The sequence below is a fragment of the Dermacentor andersoni genome, chromosome 8, assembly GCF_023375885.2.
Source record: "Dermacentor andersoni chromosome 8, qqDerAnde1_hic_scaffold, whole genome shotgun sequence".
Taxonomy (NCBI): domain Eukaryota; kingdom Metazoa; phylum Arthropoda; class Arachnida; order Ixodida; family Ixodidae; genus Dermacentor; species Dermacentor andersoni.
In genome coordinates, this window is record NC_092821.1 from 108,182,140 (window position 1) to 108,189,946 (window position 7,807).

The window sequence follows — 7,807 nt, forward strand, 5'->3', positions numbered from 1 at the left end:
GTAATTGTGAAGACGCAAAAGTGCTACTCATCAAAATTCAACTTCCAGGAAAACGAACCCTACATTAAGTTAGCAGATAACGGCCAGCTGAACGGCAGGGATACATTGCAACGCCTTAATCAATATGTTGCAGATGAAAAAATAAACAATGAAGCAGATGTGGTGGTGGCATTTACGGGGTAAGTGAACACTTTCTCCCCAACGTGGAATTTTTTTTTCTTTGCACATCCATAATTGTTTGTCCGAGCAAACCGCAAACATCAAGATATTGCTTCAGTAGGCTTTAGAGTGCAGCAAACAAAGCAACGGCTAGGCACCGATAGTTATTTTGCAGAGTAAAGAACCACTCAGTTTTGTCATGTGCATGAACCTGTATTACATATTTTTGTTAGAGAGAAACCACAGTTCAAATCATGTGATACGCGTAGAGCCACATATAGAATAAACAGAAGTCTCGTTGTTGAAAGCCATCATAATACAAGTAAAACATTGCTTCCCTTTTGTTTCCTAGCGCAGGAAAACTGATGCTTTCTACTCAAGTTTCTGTAACTTATTAGGGGTCGTTACGTAAGAAAACACGCGCACACAAACACACACAAACCATTTATCTTCCTATTTTCTGGTCGTCCGATTTAGATTTCATGCATGTTTGCATTACGGAGCGTTTATTATGCCACCACTGGAAGAAGAAAAGGCGTAGTTTCCGTGAAAATGTCGCTTTCGTATTGTTCACTGTATTTATTGGCCGATTAATTGTCACATACAGTTTACAGACGGTATTGTGTTTCGCAATATTCGAGAGTCACGTCTGCTATTGTAAACGAACTTCGGTTATGGCACATGCGCAGAACTTCGGGCCTCTACGTCCGTTACAAGGTAGTGCACTGCGCGTAACCATACTGTTACGTTGCGGAAGTCACACATGAAAATGTATTCACAAGAGAGAGAACGATGCATAAACAAGATAGCTGTCGAGAACAAATTCAACTCTGCAAGTTAAATTCTCGTCTTCCAATTACCGCCTGTAAAGGCGCTGTCTTGGCGCTAACTATAAGGGAGGTGAACTCGCGGCAGTGTGAGGCTACAGCCTGGGCGCTTGCATATTGATCGTGGGGGCACGCGAGTCTAGTAGAGCGATCTCTTAGTTCAAATCGCCAAGCTGAAGCAATATTGTGTAGGGAGCTGTGTAGCGCGGCGGTAGCTTTTCAAACAAGCCGATACAGTGACATGGTGTCCATGGGAGGACAACGAAGCCCGGAGCAAATCGAACGTCCCGATGTCGGCGGTCGTAAGGGATCTTCTACACGGCCTGAGGCTCAGTGAGCAGGCAGCCGGTAATCTGGCTTGCCATGTGAGTTCCGAACGAAGACGTCTTGAGCATATTCAGTGGGAGTGTTCGTCGAGGTAGGAAGCAGTGTGGTAAAGGGCAAATAAGGTTGGCGGCCAAACAGGACGTAAAAAAGTGGAAATCCAGCAGTCGCGTGATGGGACGAATTACAGGTGAAGGTCACGAAGGGTAACGGGTTATCCCCAATCACTGTGGTCGTCGGAAACGTGCATAGAAAGCATTCTTGCCAACGTGCCATTAAGCTGCTCCGTCAGACCGTTAGCATGAGGTCGATCGGCGGTGGAAAGCGTGTGCTCGGCAGAACGGGAGCGAAGTAGTTGTTCAACTACTCGGGACAAGAAGGTGCAGCCGCTATCAGTGAGGAGCTGCCGGGGTGCGCCGTGACGGAAGATGACGCACGTAAATAGAAATGTTCCACCTCAGTTTCACAGCTTGTGCGCAAAGCTCGAATGATCGCGCACCGAGTCACGTAATCAGTTGCGACAACGACCCACGTATTGCAAGTTTTTTACAATGGAAAAGGGCCGAGAAGGTAGAGACCGACGCCAAACAATGGTTCCGAGGGCACATCTATGGGGTGGAGGCGTCCAACGGTCAACAGAGCAGGTTTTTTTTGCCGCGCTAACGGAGTGCAGGGGCTGCAACGTAGCGGTGGGCAGAGTGGTACAGGTCTGGCCAGTAAGAGAGGCGCCGTACGCAGTTGTAAGCACGTGAAACGCCGAGGTTGCCTGAAGTAGGGGCATCATGGAACTGCTCAAGAACTGATGCCAGTAGATGGGTTGGTACAGCGAGTAAAAACTCTGGTCTTTCAGAGTGTAAGCTGCAACGGTAGAGAACGTCGTTGGGGAGCAAGAACATGCGCCGCGTTGGCTGCGACTGGCCAAATTGAGATGATCAATGAGAACACGTAAGCATACGTTACGCCGTTGTCCGGTGAGGACGTTATGAAAATCATAAATGGCCAGGATTCAAAAGTCGATGTCATGCGCATCATATTCACGGCGTTCGACAGGATGACTGGAGAGGCAGTCGGCGTCCTTTTACAAAAGGCCAGACGTCTGTAAAACAGCAAATGCACATTCTTGGAGCCATAGTGTACATCTACCCAATCCTCTAGTGAGGTCTTTAAGTGAGGAGAGCCACTATAAGGCATTGTGATCGGTAACGACGGAAAATGTGCGGCCGCACAAGTAGGCTGGAATTTGGCAACTGCCCAAACTAACGCCAGGAACTTCCGTAAGGTAACTGAAAAATTCTTCTTGGCGGGTGACAGGAAGCGGCTGGCGTATGCAATTACGCGCTCTGCGTTACGCTGCCATTGAACAAGTACAACCCCGATTCCATGGCCACTGGCATCCCTGTGAAGTACAATGGTGGCACATGCATTATAATCAACCAGCAATGTGGGAGCCATGAGCAAGCGTACGAGGGTGGGGAAGGCTTTGGTTTGAGCAAGGCCCCTTGTGAAAGCAACGTTCTTCTTAAGTAACTTGGTGAGTGGGCGAGCAGTTTCGGCAAAATTTTTCATAAAACGACGGAAATAAGAGAACCCCCCCAACAAAGCTTCTTACGTCTGCGGCGGAAGAATGAACAGGAAAGTTCTGGACAGCGCGGATCTTTTCAGGGTTGAGTTGAACGCCAGCGACACTCACGAGATGGCCAAGAATGGTAATTTGATGCCGTACAAAAGTCGCACTTTGATGAGTTCAATTTCAGGCTGGCGCGTCGGGAAACAGCAAGCATAGCCGATACATGCGTCATATGACTCGTGAAACTAGGTGAAAATACGATGACATCGTCTAGATAACACAGACTTGTGGACCATCTATAACCACGAAATAACGAGTCCATCATTCTTTCGAAAGTTGCCGGGGCAGTACAATGGCAGAACGACTTAACGTTCAAGTGATAGAGACCATCAAATGTTATTAAGGTAGTTTTCTCACGCTCCATGCCATCTACCGACATTTTCCCAATAGCCTAGTCCAAGGTATATCGAATAAAAGTATTTCGATCCGTGCAGGCAGTTCAAGGCGTCATCTATACGCGGCAAGGGATAGAAATCCTTGCGTGTGATTTTGTTGAGGTGTCTGTAACCCACACAAAAGAGGAAACTCCCGTCCTTCGTCTTGACAAGGACAACAGGGGACGCGCACGGACTGCAATATGGCTAAATTACGCCTTTAGTCAACATCTTATCGACTTCTCGTTGCATCACTTGCTGAGCATGTGAAACACGGTGCGGTTGGCGGCATATCGAATTGGCGTCTCCGGTGTAAATTCGATAGGTGACCAGTAATATCTGGGCTAAAGGGCGGACATCCAGGTCAAAAATGTATCGGTAACTTTCCAAGAGACGGCCGAGGCCGGCGGCTTGTGCCTGAACTAGATTAGGTGCAATCATCTTGCTAAGTTTGTCTGGGAGAGTCGGTGAATGGGAGGTTCCTCTAAAAGGCGACGGAATTTCGGCGTCAAGAGCCGATATCTCGCATTAGTTCAGAGGGAAGATGTCGCCCAAAGGCACACCTCTGGGAATAGTTGAAGTCGAGCAGTTAATATTGAGCATAGAGTGCGAAGTATGATTGCCTGTAACAGTGAGCACGACATGGCGGACAGCCAAATTTCTTTCAAGCAGTGTGTCAGCGGTGAGACATAGCACAGAGACACCATCAGGAACAGACGTGAATGACAGTACAGTGACGTATGTAGTGGCTTCAGACGACAGGCGGATGTCTTCGGGAGATCATAAGTGCGGTTGTGTGACTGGTGGACTATAGCAGTCGTGGGGCAGTCCAAAGCTGAATGACACTAGGCGCATAATCAAAGAGGGCTGACTTGGACGATAAAAGTCTAAGCCAAGTGTAATGTCGTAAGGGCATTGTTCCAAAACGCCAAACAGAACAGTCGTTAGGCGCCCCGCCATGCCAATCCGAGCGGTGCACATAGCAAGCCCTGTAGGCGTTCCTACGTCGGCGACGCGGAGGGTGCGTGATGCAGTGTGTGTCAGAACTTTGTTCAGACGTCGGCCCAATTGGGCATTAATCACGGAGACGTGCGCACTAGTGTCAATGAATACTGGGACACTAACGCCATCGAGTAAAACGTCCATCACGTTCTGTTTGGTCGGCGAAGTGATCAGAGGGCCTTGCTGTCGAGTCGTCAATACAGCGTCAATTCCGGAAGCTGCATCGCTTATTTTTCCGGTGACGGGTGTCGGGGCTGCATTGTGTATGGTGGGCGACGAGCCTGCGGCGATGGAGATAATGGTCGTCGCGCTGGTGGAGAACGGGCTTCGTTCTCGAATGGGACTGCAGTCTGTTTGCGTTGAATTTATTGGGCTCACATTTATGCCCCATTTCTTGCGTATGCCAAAAACAATGTTGATTTTTGGAGTTCGCTTTCCTGTGTCTAGCTCTTTTGTTTTTGTAGTAGAGAGCATATTCTTGGTTTCTTGTTGATTTTTTTGTCTTTGTCTGTTTGGCACTTATGGTGTACTTTGTTTGCAATCATGTACGTTGTTTAAAATTCTGCAGAAGAAGCCAATTGCTTTCGGGAAAGAAAATCATGTCTGAAAGCAGGCTGAAGCTCAAAGCCTAGAAGTCCTTCTGGAAATTTCCCGACAAGTTTCCTATGCATTCAATGCAAAAATCTTTCAGTTAAACGAATTAATGAATTGGGAACATTTGATTTGCACGAAATTGATCAGTGGACCCGCGCTCATTTTCGATATTGGTTCAGCACAGTTTTGCGCACCACAGTACTGGCGTAGACGCTGCCGGCCATCCCAATATCGCCCCTCCAGCGGCGGCTATGTGCAGTGTGACAGCGACCTGGCTGCCTGTGCGGAACTATGAGATCTGGAAATTGTTTCCTGTGTTCGTCCCGAAAAACAAACGTTCAACGAGGAAGATACGACGGCAGCGGCAGATTCAAATCCTATAATGCTAGCCGAGGCTGTAGGATGCCTTGGAAAGCTGCGATACTTCGTGTCTCTGTAACAAGCTGTGCCACAGGAAGTGCACAAAAACATTGACTCTCTGGGCAGCTTTGTTACTTCTTGTGCTTTAGGAGCACCACTGCCGATAAAAATTACAGATTTTTTTTTCAGAAATGAGATAGGCAGCAACGTAACTGTTACGCACTTCGTATATACTGATGTACATCACTCCGTAAATGGGGTTTCCCACTTTTGACTGGAAGTGTGCTGTACCCTATGTTGTTCCATATTCAAGTGAATATTCAGTTTAGTGAACCTTCAGTTAAGTGTTTAGGTCCTTGTGTTTCTTGATGTTCACTCAAGTGAGAGTTCACTGCATTTCCGCAGCCGCAAAACGAGATCATCTGTTTGCGTTTCCAATCGCTGCTAGTAAATGCGAACAAAATGTTGCTTTACGGTTTTACTGACCACTTTTTACAGGTTATTCGGAAATTCAATGTTTTACGATATCTCGTGGTTCGTAAACTTGTCTTGTTGGCTGTGCGGTACCACTATTCATGGTTAAACCTTTTCATGTGTGTAGGTAGGCAAGTGAAGGACAAAGCTAGGAAAGTAAGAAGTTGATACCGTAATACCGTACCGTAATAGTTGAAATGTGCACGAACAAGAACCTAAATAAGCAAAATGAAATGCTGTAGCTGGCAATGTTTCTAAAGCACCCTTATAGACGCTGTCTCGTACCTTGAGCAGGCAACGTCGATAGTAATATTATTGTACGTAAATCACCGCTAGAACTGCTTGGTGCTAAGCCGAGGCGCGTATGCGCTGGTGAGCTCAGATGCTATGTAACTAACACTAATGCACAAGCGAGAAATATTAATTGCGATGAAGTAATTGTCACAAGAAAATGAAGGCTGATTAAGGTATAAAAAATACACGGGTACTTCAGCCATTCAACTTATATATCTGCTAAACTGGTTATAGAAAAATGCATGATAGTTTCCATAATATTTTGTTGCAGTTACAGCGATGGCGTTTGTAGTGTTAACCATGCAACATTTTTCTTTTGAATTCTTGCTTGCGTGTGTTCTCTCATTGCAGAAGAAACTTGTTTCGTCAGCTTCCTGGTCAGAAACGAGAACCTGTGTTAGGTATGACTTGCACTTCTACTCGGCGATATTAAGCGGATCGTGACTCCATACTATCTCAGAAAAGTGGAAGAACGGCGTTTCTGATAACGGCACATAAGTATCAATGACATTGAGGTGCTACGACAGCAGCTCTGCAGGGAGAATTTTTCTATGCGTCAGTGGCAGCTGCAAGAGTGTAACCATGAGATGGGACAAAAATCTAAAGAAAATCCTTTCGATAACGCCAAACCTCGGTTAAAATCATCTGGCAAAAAAATCCTGAACGTTTTTATAGCAGATGAGAACTAAATGCAACTACTATTAGTTATACAGAATAGAAAACTTACAAATGCTTCAGTAAAAAAATGGCAATTTTTCCTTTAACGGCTACATGCGAATTCGCAAACGCCAAACGTAAAATGTGGTTGAAGACGATCATGGCATTGTTATCTTCCGGTGGCCACACCGATGTCTGGTCAATGTGGCCAATGACATAGGCCACATCGCCTGGGCCGCTGATGCCGCAGAATAAGCCATGTGTATTGTACTCTCATTTGCCTGGCCAGTGATAACCTCCGCGTAGCGACCGGCGTCGACGCAACAGCGGACGCTATCCTGCCGTCTAGTGTAGGCGTGGACACGGCGGCTGCCGCTTTGGTTCTGAAAAAAAAATTGCCCTTTGTTGTCGTTGACGCGCAAGTTTGCCTTGCCTAATGAAATGATTACCACGTGAAGGAGTCGAGCCATAAACAAAGTCAGCGAAGGGAATTTTTTCCTGTGTGCTGGTTACTTAGACGTTTATAGGTGTGCATTTTTATCATCTGCATTATACATACATGATTGAAGCTCTAAGTATTTTGGAAAAACATATTTTTTTTGATACGCCATGCTGCTCCCTTGGTAGGCCACAGAAGAACATTTTATTCACAGCTAGGTAGAGGCAACATTTTAGGAGTCACACGAAGCTCACAAACGTACGGTTCTGTTGAAATGTGTGTTTCAGTCCCCTTGGACAGTTCTTTTTTTTATGAATTCCCATAACATCGGTAAAAATTTGGGATGCACACTCGCCCTTTATTACACACTAAATATTCCATATAACGTTGGGCAGATTCCACGCACTGTGGGAATTGATGCTGTGTGAAGCATTGTGAGGGTACGAAACGATCCGGCATTGTTTGGGGTTCCGCAAACCGTTACTAGGTGAACCAGCATGTTCGCGCAATGTGAGCAGGTGTGTGTGTAGGAACGGAGCGTACAGGGACGTGACCAAAGCAGCACCGCGGCAATCGCGTCGAAGTCGATCATATGGTAGCAAAGGCTTGATATATACGTCAGCCGCTCGACATGAACATGCTACATGACAGTTTTTGTGCTCTACACGGATATTGG